Raw genomic sequence first — 10,351 nt, 5'->3', positions numbered from 1 at the left:
AGAAACGGTCGGTCCACGCTCTTTTAAAACGCACAAAGAATTCAGACACAGATTATTTCGGTATTTGCTTAGTGCTGGCAGCAAACGATAAATCTTGCCTGCTACCTAGATGTTCATCAAGAAAAAATCTCAACTCTGTGAAAAATGTGTCAACATTAGCAACCTTCTCCCAAAATAATTAATGCGGGTTTTGAGACGTACCACTAACATTTGTTCAGTTACATCTCCTTCCAGCGTTCCTCAATAAAACCACTCCCTGCAAAATGTGCATATTTTGTATGCGTCTTTAAAAAAGTCACATATTTTCCTACTTCTTGTGGGGATGGCAGACTCTTAAAAATTTATTCCATATCAGACATTTTTAGCTGTCTTATATTTACGGTATTGCCAGCTCGGATCCAAATCATTGAATTCTGAGTTGCGTCACACGCAACAATTTCTTAATCTGAATTTGTTTTCGTCTTTTTAACAGGTTTCACGTTTTTTTTGCGTTGCACTGTGCGCTGGGTTGAATGTTCTAGGGACCATTTTTCTGCTGACGGCAAAGTTTCGGGCTGGCAAAAAAGTGCTGAATGACGGTTGCATTTTTGATGCACCCTGATTTGCTACATAAGCAAGAGTTATTTTTTTCTCAGGACCTTCATCCCAAACCTTTTTATAATCTTTCCATACAGCGTGAACTTTAATCATGTATGTATAATCCCAATTCGAATCACCCCACCCGTCTTTCACCATACTTTTTGCCCTCTCGATTCCGTCATCCAAAAATGAACCATCTCTCGGTTTCATTTTCTTCGACCACCCTGCGAGATTACTGACATACGGTTCAACATAAAAACCTTGATAATTTCTATACATAATTAGACGTTTCAAATTAGAACCTCCCATCTTCCACTTCAAAAGCAACAGATTAGTATTGGGGTTAGTATTGGGAACCCTGAATGCTCAATCGACTGTTTCAACTATAATGCATGTAAGGTATTTTGACCCTGGGTGATTATGATTCACTTCAGTTCTCAGTCACACTCTATCAACACTCGATAATGATTCAAATATGAATTTATTTCTTTATACAGAATTTCTGAAATAACAAAAGATGACAAAAGCTGTTTCTGAATGACAAAGCTTACACCACGGGATCAGGACCAGGACATGTATATCTTACTCGTGCGCTAATAATTGTTTTCAGGAAATTACTGTTGTGCGCAACCACGTCACAACAATGGGAATTAAATCCCACTAACAATGAGCGCTAAACCTATTTTGTCTCTCTACGAAATATTAACCACAAGAATCCTACAGGGTAAATGTGCCAAAGAAATATCAGAGCATTTTTTCCAATCAAAATTTGTCAAAGAAATATCTCACACCTTTGAAGGCAAAGGATTTGCATAGGAAGGCTGTGTGTTTACCACATGCACAGGGATTTGCCATATTCCCTCTCCTCCGTGTCTTTAAGCTCCTGTTTATTTTATTTTATTTTTGTTTAGTTAACTTCCCTGGGTGAGAATATTGATGACGTTACTTCATATATCAAGACATGTATGGACAATTTAAAAATAAAATTGTCATTTTTGTATTTGATTTGTGGATTGTCATTTGTTTTTCTCTGAGGAAAGATCATATAACACATTTTTAATTTGTCCCATCCACAGACCAATATGTCTCAAGGACTGAGGCGTGTGCCAAAACAAAAAAATTATGAAGACTATGTCCAAGGTAAGTACTATTTTCACTTTTCTGTGTCGCTCGCTGCATGTTTAAAATTTCAAGGGATTTGATAATAACATGGCCATTTTTTTATACATGAACTCCTTACTGCCATCAACCCCACCACCAAAAAAACGCAAAGGTAGTTGTTTTATTTTTCTGTAAACCATTTATCAAAACACTTAACATAATGTAATGGAAATTTTCTAGTCTAGCTTCTTGATGTGTCTATCTATATGTTTATGAAGTTTTTATCCATGTTTTCTTCTCTATGTTATCATGTTTTTCTCTATACGCGTCATACCACTCTGCCTTTGCCCTCGAGCAGATGCCAAGATGTTCTGTTTGGAATAACGGGCATCACTTCTCGGAAACCAGCTCGGGATTCTGGCTAGGGGGCAAAGGGAGGGGGTGTCACGTAATCATATATATACTCTGGGTGCAGAAGGAAAGAGTGCCTTTGCTCTGCACCATGCTCATTGCTTATGATGCAGATTAAACGACAATAAAATACTTTGCAAAGTACCTGATGTCTCTGTATATTGCGTTTGTCAAAATTGACTCACCTTGATTAAGGAATAAGAAAATTCCACAACAATTTGGCGACGAGGTATGGGATCACAAGGCTGACGGAGAACGGACTAGAGTTGACTGATCATCCTGGACATAGCAAATCCAGCTCTAACCCCATACAGGGATGAGAGAACTTTACTCCGGACCCCAAGCTGACGTGATCCCAAAAGAACTCAGTGCAAGGCACAAAAGTTAAAAACGGTGAGTCAAAAAGATTCTAAACAGCCTGATTAAGGGGAGACTACTTAGCGCTAAACAGTCTGATTTAAGAAGGGGGGACTACTCTGAATCGTGTTAGATTCTAAACAGTCTGATTTAAGAAGGGGGGACTACTCTGAATCGTGTTAGATTCTAAACAGCCTGATTAGAGGGGGGACTACTCTGAATCGTGTTAGATTCTAAACAGCCTGATTAGAGGGGGGACTACTCAGAATCGTGAATATGGATAAACCAACATACAGAGAAATGAGGAAAAATTGGGGAACGGGAAGTTTACAAGGTGTACCCTATTTAAAAGAAAAAGGTAACTTTCCAGAAAACGGTACATTTAGTACCACAAAATTAGGGAAAATAAGAGAACACATGGGGGAAAAAGACATATTTAAAATGTCTACAAAAGACAGGGAAAAATATGACGAAGCGTGTAAATGTTTAGAATTATGGGAAAAGGAAGCAAATAGACGTGACCATGTTTTTAAAGAAAAGGCTTTGGAAGAACTTCCACCGCCGTGTCATACACCCCCACCGCCGCATGCTCCATTGTACCCTGTTTTGCCTGAATATAATGATTTAACCCCTCTGTCTCCTTTACCCCCATCTATGACTTCTTACAAACACCAACCGGAGGATGATTGTGTCCCTCCTCACCGACATCTGAACCCGATCGAGGCAGTTCCAGTGCCCCCACCAGTGTCTCCACCAGCACCAGTGCCGTCTCCACCACAGCCGATGGTGCGTCAAAAGCAGGAAAGAGCGCAACCAGCACCGACAGACAAAGAACTTTTGACATTTTGCAGAGAATTCTCACCCTCAATGAAAGAATTAGAGAGACTGTTAAAAGTCAAACTGAAACCATCTGACCTAAGAAAGTTACAGGGTAAATGGCCTGTGGAGGATTATAGAAGGGAACATGTCAACTGGTCGCATGCAAGCAATGCTGAGTACAGGAGGATTCTGGAAGAATTCTTAGAAGGACTAAAATCTACTTTTCCCGAAGCTCTGAATCTGGATAAGATCGCTGCTTGTGTGCAAAAGACTGATGAAAGAGTGGAGGATTTCTTGGCCAGACTGGAGGAAGTATTTAAAGAACATTCTGGACTTCAACCTGATGCAGACGGACCAGACATTGGTCCGTTCGAAGGACATCTCAGATCCGCTTTTCTGCGGAACCTCAGAGAAGAGCTGAGACGAGAAGTGGAAAAATCATGCATCGAGCCGGATCGCGGGAGAATGAGTGAGATTGTCCGTCATGCTGTACATGCCGAAAGAAAAACATCCAAGATAAAGAACTCCACATGGCTCTAATGAATATCGGAGGAGAACACGGAAGAATAGGAAGATGGCGAGGGAGAGGAGGTTTTAAACCTTCTGGCATGTATGGAGAGAAGTGTTTCAATTGTGGAAGAACGGGGCACTGGCGAAATGATTGTCCTGAGCCTCGGAGATCGCGGAGGTCAAGAGAAAAGGTAGATGGAAGTGAGGAGGTGAGGCATCATTCCGAGGGTGGTGAGTATGATTTCCCTTAGAATATGCAATGAAGAAATGCTTTTTCCTACTGTATGCAATGAAGATCTGCTTAGCTCACATTCCATGATGAATGAAAACGCTTTCTGAACTTTGCTAAAATGCACAATGCTTGTGTGCAACAAACCGCTTGAATTTTTGATAGATTCAGGGGCAACAAATAGCCTACTGTGATTCACAAGAAGTGTTTAAATTTGCCAGAGTCTAAACTAGCTGTGTTTTCCCTAAATGCTAGTGGCTCTAATGTAGAATAATTTATGTCAAAAGGGTGCAATGTGAGTTGGGGAGTGTCAAATTTCAACACAGGTTTCTCATGTCTGACTGCTGCCCGATTCATTTGCTGGGCAGAGTCATAATGTGTATGATGACAGATTGAGCATGATACCAACACGACCCGTGTGCAGCGCTCGTACAGCTGTACGATGTAATATTGAATTACGTAAATATGATGTAGAAAGTTTTGCCTCACAGAGCCTCATGACGTTGATTACAATGGTGTGGGGAGCTGTGGGTGTTTTTCTGACAAATGTGCGCACGCCATAGAATGGGTTAAAAGGGATGACGTGCAATATTCAAATTTGTTGCATGCCCATCGTGAGAATCATGCCTGTCTGTCAGCAACAAGGGGACTTGAAGTGTTTTCACACACTAAAAAAGATTAATGATGAGTATTGACATACCAGAAATTTTGGTAAAGGTGCCCGTACAACTGTTGATAACAGGAAAATATTATGTTGGGTTGTTTAGGAACTGTGAGCCTGTTGTGATAACGCCCAAGGGTAATTTTCATCCACGCAAACAGCAATACCCCCTCAAAACAGAAGCCTCAAACCAGAAGCCCTCAATGGCATAAGGCCAATATTCAACGAGTTTCTCAAAAAAGGCATAGTTGTGCCATGCCCAAATTTACCGGTGCGCAGGCCTTTGTGTTCTTTTCTCTTATCTTTTAAACTGGAAACAAAGTAAATGTCTCCAAAGTCCAGCTGGCAAAACAATTTGTTCGGTTTTTGGGTCACGAAATTACTGACCGCGGCAGACAGCTGTCCGCAGAGCGTGTCTGCAAATTACAGACATCGCAAGTCCAAAAGCAAAGAAGCAATTGATATCATTTTTAGGGACCATTTCTCTGCTCAGACAGCAGAGCTCATTGCACTCACACGCGCATGCGAATTAGCAAAGAATAAAAATGTAGACATTCACACAGATAGTAGATATGCATTTGGTGTAACTCATGATTTTGGCACACTGTGGAAACACAGAAACTTTGTAAAAGATGATGGTAAAAACATTCTTAATCACACACAGGTTGCTGATATGCTATCTGCCATTCTTCTCCCATCAGCCATTGTTGTGTGTGACTATGCCACACACACTTTTTTATCAGAAACACTTTCTACAGGAAGCCGACGAGCTGACCGACCTTGCAGCAAAGCAAGCAACATCAGAGACAGACAGATTTTCTCCAGAAATCACTAACAAAATTCTTTCTCTTGCAGAGATGCAAACATTTTGCAGAACCAGCTGAGCGTGCACTCTGGAAGGAGTGCTCATGTAAATACACAGACAATGTTTGGGGGGCCCAAATGGCCTCACCTGTTTGCCAAAACATTTTTTCCCTGCTTTTGCGATTTTGACGCATGGCCTAGACCACGCGTCAAAAGGGGGGATGTTACAAGCAATGTGTTTTTGTGTTTTTGCTCTCAAAATATTTGTGCAGGTCAAAGGAGCAGTAGCAAACGGAGCTGACAAATCATTACACAGCTTCCAGGAAGTCGTAGGAAAGACATGCCTCCCACTGCAAAAAGGTGTCTAAGGAGTGGCAACCCCAACCGTAGGCCATCAAAATGGCATCCACAATGGCTCTTCGCAATGGTTGTGCAAGCGACAGGAGGAGCGACACTGCTGGTGATCGCAAAGGGAATCCACAGTTCGAGTCGGGACACATCGAACCCCGAGAAATTAGAGATTATAGAATTTTGTTTCTGTGCAACACTATATTCCAAGTTTAATAAAATGGTATGGGGAGTGACAGTGTTACCCTAATTCTGCTAGGTACTGGGGAACAAATATGTATTTGTGTAGAGGTACGTGTACCTAAGTTGATGTTCTGGATAAGGCAACGAAATTTGAAAATGTGGGCCATTATGTCCCCTGGGACGGCCAAATAAAAAAGGCAAAGGACTAGGTGTTACCAATTCTAGTGGGATTTTAAGAACTGTTTAGATAGAAGAATGAAACCTGTAAGAGAAAGGGCATTGCTCATCTTACATGGTCAAAGTATAAAGATTTTGGTTATCATATATGATAAAAGGGGGGAATGTAATGGAAATTTTCTAGTCTAGCTTCTTGATGTGTCTATCTATATGTTTATGAAGTTTTTATCCATGTTTTCTTCTCTATGTTATCATGTTTTTCTCTATACGCGTCATACCACTCTGCCTTTGCCCTCGAGCAGATGCCAAGATGTTCTGTTTGGAATAACGGGCATCACTTCTCGGAAACCAGCTCGGGATTCTGGCTAGGGGGCAAAGGGAGGGGGTTTCACGTAATCATATATATACTCTGGGTGCAGAAGGAAAGAGCGCCTTTGCTCTGCACCATGCTCATTGCTTATGATGCAGATTAAACGACAATAAAATACTTTGCAAAGTACCTGATGTCTCTGTATATTGCGTTTGTCAAAATTGACTCACCTTGATTAAGGAATAAGAAAATTCCACAACAATAACATAACATAACTAAATCATATGCTTTTAAATCTTCAACTAGGCTATTGTAACCACCTCATTTATTAAATTTCATAGGAGGAATGGTAACATATTCCATGACCTTTAACAGTCAATGTTCCACTGAATGATTGTGCATTGGACATGATTGATTAAAAATTATGTTTTGGATGGAATCTATATTGTTTACGGCACATGTACATTATGTCATGCTTTTACAACATTTATTTCATATTATGGTTTGTACTTTCCCGGTGACACCCTAAAAAGAAATGTCCACATGACTTATTTGGAATTAGATTGTCTTTCAGAAATGATTGTTTGTTTTAATAACATATTGTTGGCAGCATATCATATCAATGCGAATAAGCAGAGGATGTGGGACCATTCACAAATGCATGAGTTAATATTTGTAAACAAAGTCATAAATGCTGGGCTTTTGAGTACTATTTCATTTAATTGTTTGTGTAATTTATAGCCTTAAGAACAGCTGGTGGAGCATTGCCGGTTAAATCCATTGCTGTCATGAACTGCTCCGGGACAGGCAGGTTAGATCCAAATGCAGCTTTATTACAAAGAATGGTCCAATAGGCAGAGGTCAAATAACAGCATCAGCAATGTAAGGGAATATCCAAAACCAGAATCAGTAGCAAGCAGAGGTCGAGGCAGGCAGCAGAGAATCACAGTTAACATAAACAATCCAAGATGATACACGGTAGAAAACAAACACAGGGAACCGCTCGGAAATGCAGTGTGTGCAAAACTTCGCAGTGTGTGAATGGGTGAACAAGGAATAAATAGACTGAGATTAATGGGGTGATGAGACACAGGTGAATGCGGGCAGTGAGTTATGGGAAATGTAGTTCGTGAGTGAGTGAATAGTCTGATGTGGAGTGCCCTCTGGTGGTTCTCAAGGGCACTCCAGCTCGTGACCGTTACAATTGCCTTGTAATTCTAAAAAGTTTCTGTCCTTGAGCAAAACAGACCTAAAGATAAACTGCTGTTGGTGTGATTGAGTGAATGACAGCCATTAAGGACAAACTCTTTGGGAATTGTTTAATAAGATGGACCGAGAAAAACTTCTACGATTTATTTAGAAATTCAATTTAGTGAAATTTTGTAAATAACATTTTATAAGTACTTCATTTATAGATTTTATTTTATTGTACTATTGTGTACAAATGTATTTTATGTAAAATCTGTTTTCTATGAAACTGCCTTATGATCTTTGCTGAAACAACTTGTATAATTATCGTTTATATTAATGTATTTCTTTATTGTTTTTGATTTCAAGCTGAAAACTTTTCTGAGGACCTTTTTGCAACACCACCTACCTGTAAGCCTAGTAATTCAGCTTACACATAATGGATTGACATTATCTTTACTTTGACATTGCATTAAACTTTAAACCTGCTTGTTAGGCAAAGCATGACCTTGTGTACGTAGTGTATTATTATAAACCATTAATTTATTTAAATCTTTCAAAAGGTACTCAGATGACTCCACTGGTTGACATGTCTTCACCAGCAACCCTGTTGAAAAAAAATATATACTTTTTTTGTATTTCAAATATATTTTATTTTTAAACAATACACTGTAAAAATACTAATAAAATATAGCTCACTTTTAAATAAATTAAAAGCTTATTAGTAACATACTTTTACCATTAAACTTCAAATTTACTTTAAAAAAGTGTAATTTAGTGTGGTGAGACACGGAGAGAGGACCCAGGTGCAGACAGCATATTTAAAAAAATACTTTATTGAATATGTGTTGTAGATGGAGTATATTTAAAATCAATTATGTTAGGAATTCACTTCATATCTTATATTTCAAAAAGTGTTAAAATGTTTGAAAGGCTGCCTTTACAATATACTGTATTTTCAATTAAATATATGTATTGCACAAATGTGTTTTGTAATGGCGTTTTAAATTGAGTAATGTTTATTTTAATAATACTGTCAAAGAATCATGTTACATTCATGAATCCTTCCATAGAATGTTGCCAATGCTAATACTGTATTGTGCACAATGTCATACGCAGAAATACATGAATACAACTTTTGTCATTAAACACAATATAACAGTACTTATGTAAAGTATGTAATATACAAATAAAAGAAACATTGAAATGGTATGCCATATATAAGAAACACTGTTAATGATCCCAAACATGTTTCCATAATTCACTGTTACCTGTGTACTTGTTTGTTTTAGCAGATGGTGGTTAATAGCACTGGTTAGCAAATGGTTCACCAGATGGATCAAATCATGGCATCCCTTCGTGGTAGGATTGTATTACAGGGGTTGACATTAAAGCACAGTTTGTTCCACAATTGGCATAATTGCCCTTTACTGAATTGAAGTACCAAAATCTCTGTCTAACATTTACAATTCATCCGACTGTCCTGTGCCATAGTTAATATAAACTTTAAAATTAGTTTTCTCTGTATTCACTTAGAACTTCCAGAAATGATTAAAGTAATGAAGGAGTGTGTGCAGTGTGTACATGCTTTGATGCCCTCATCTGGGGGGACTCCTTCATCCACAACATCGTCTTTTGTCAGTGACATTGAGACGGTATGTTACAGTTAAAGAATAAAAGATAAATGCATCTATTGGTTACATCATGAGAATTATCTTGTTATTGGGGACCTCTACATGACTGGTCATACCACTCAATACATCAAACATCTCAATACATCAAACATCACTGTTTCTCTACACAGCACCCCTTGGCTGGAAGTGAAGTAACAGTGTCAAAGAGGGCCTTCCAGCGGCTGAACCGATCTCGAATTACCATTTTTGCCCAGGAGCTGGCTGTGCTGGTGTTCACAAAAGATGTCCTTGCCCAGTCCACACTGACAGGGAAATCTGGAAAAGCGCCCCTAAAGCACAGCTCAATCTTGTCAATGTTATGTTTTTGGTGTACTATGTTCTCTTTTTTTTCTATGGTTTTGTTATTTCTAGATTGTTGGGTGTTGTTTCCTTTCTGATTTCCAACATTCCTCCCGCCTGGTCACTGGTTTACCCAATTATCAATTTGTTCATTGCACACACCTGTTCCCCATTAACGATCTCTATTTATACCACGGTGTTTCTCTCACTGGTTGTGGCGTTGTCGTCTTTGCTCACTGACCCATGTGGAGTACGGTCAATGTTTTGTTCTCGTGTGGGATTACGGTCTGTGTTTTGTTTGCTCGTTTTTGATTACGATCCGTGTTTTGTTTGCTCGTTTTTGATTACGGTCCGTGTTTTGTTTGCTCGTTTTTGATTACGGTCCGTGTTTTGTTTCTGTGTTTTTTTTCTAAGCAGTTTCGTCGAGGCCGGTTTGGACGTTTATCTCTCCCAATCGGTTTCCCTGCTTTACCAGACGGACCTGGCGCTAGCTAGCCATCTCTGGATTATTGTTTTTGTTATAATTTGCGGTTTTTGAGCCGGGAGTGCCCCGTCTTATTGAGTACTGGTCTCTAACCAGCTGGAGCAATAAACTCTTCTGATTTCATCTCCTGCATCTGAGTCCTTATTCACACCTTTAACAGTACAACGCCACCAAGGATGGACTCAGCAGGAGATTCGGAGATTCGTCTTGCCGTCGC

This window comes from Barbatula barbatula, assembly GCF_947034865.1.
Source record: "Barbatula barbatula genome assembly, chromosome: 13".
Taxonomy (NCBI): Eukaryota; Metazoa; Chordata; class Actinopteri; order Cypriniformes; family Nemacheilidae; genus Barbatula; species Barbatula barbatula.
The sequence above is the reverse complement of the archived record's forward strand: the minus strand, read 5'-3'. Positions refer to the sequence as shown.